The sequence below is a fragment of the Tupaia chinensis genome, unplaced genomic scaffold (genome assembly GCF_000334495.1).
Source record: "Tupaia chinensis unplaced genomic scaffold, TupChi_1.0 Scaffold143796_1, whole genome shotgun sequence".
Taxonomy (NCBI): Eukaryota; Metazoa; Chordata; class Mammalia; order Scandentia; family Tupaiidae; genus Tupaia; species Tupaia belangeri.
Genome location: NW_006203646.1, coordinates 4,210,756 through 4,211,943, shown reverse-complemented (window position 1 = coordinate 4,211,943; position 1,188 = coordinate 4,210,756). Strand labels below are relative to the sequence as shown.

The following is a 1,188-nucleotide window of genomic DNA, read 5'->3' as shown; positions in this document are numbered from 1 at the left end:
GCGGGCAGCCCCCTATACAAAAAACCTAAAAAAAAAAAAAAAAAAAAAGACTCAATATCTGTGACCTGTTGTGACTGTTATGACCACATCTTCTCTTCTGTTCCCTCTTCAGGAAGGCCTGTCAGATACCGAGATATCTTCAGATATCTTCTTCAGGGCATTTCTGATATTGGGAGAGGCCAAGGCCACTTCCACTTTTTGGAGGCTACCAGTAAATTGAAAAATAAAATATTATAGGGATCAGCAGGTGACGTGGTGGTTAAGTTGCTGGACTCCCTCTTGGTGGACCCTGGTTTGAGTACCAGACCTAGAGTCTTGCTTTCTCACTTTTTCTCTCTCTCTGTTTCTCTCTGGTGAGTGTACATACCCGATAGCAAATTAATAATAATAATAATAATAATAAATCAAATTAAATAAACAATCCTTAAAATATATTATAAAATGAGATTGTGAAATGTCATGGTATACTTTCAACATTTACATATAACAAATAAATGTGTTTTTTGCTTTGTTATTTAAAAAATATTTTTACAGAGATTGTTGCTTTGGGACATATGTATAGAGAGACAGAGAAATATGGAGAAAGTGAGAAATCACTTCCTAGAGGGGATGGCCAGGTCACAATCCCTTCTCTTCCATTCTCCTCTCAGGATTTTGGGCACGCACACACATGTGCCCAGCATGAGTTTCAAGTCACCAGATCTGGGACTCAGACCATGGTTGGCCATGTCAGAATCCAATGTCGTAGCCACTATACCACCTACTGACCCAACAAATTAATGTTTTACAACACACACACACATACAATCCATTCAACTGTGCTGATCACAGGGGAGTTATGCAGCGTACAAATTGTGGACCACAGATGCTGTAGCTCAGGGCTTGGATCTAAAGTGAAAGGTGAACATTGACATTTTCCAGTTCTGTCAGTCCATCGTTCTATTTTTATATAGAACCTTAGTTGGAAATCACTTTAAAGGCAACTTTCAGTCCTTTCATGAAAGGCAACACCAAAGCCCCTTTTGCACCCCTCGGTGCCCAACTCTTTGGGCTGGAGGCAGGTTCTTAAAGGGAAGTAGGACCCCCCTCTGCCCTAACCCTCTCGTACCACCTTTGCAGAAGGAGGAGTGATCAGAAAATAGGCAACTTGAAGGAGCGTGTCAAGATGATTCTGGAAAGGACAGATTC

General features: G+C 40.9%; 1 long non-coding RNA gene across 1 annotated transcript in view; it reads left to right on the top strand.

Moving 5' to 3' along the window:
* LOC102468587 (uncharacterized) overlaps nucleotides 1-1,188 on the top strand; it is a 23,409-nt gene that overhangs the window by 21,583 nt on the left and 638 nt on the right. The window lies entirely within an intron of this gene.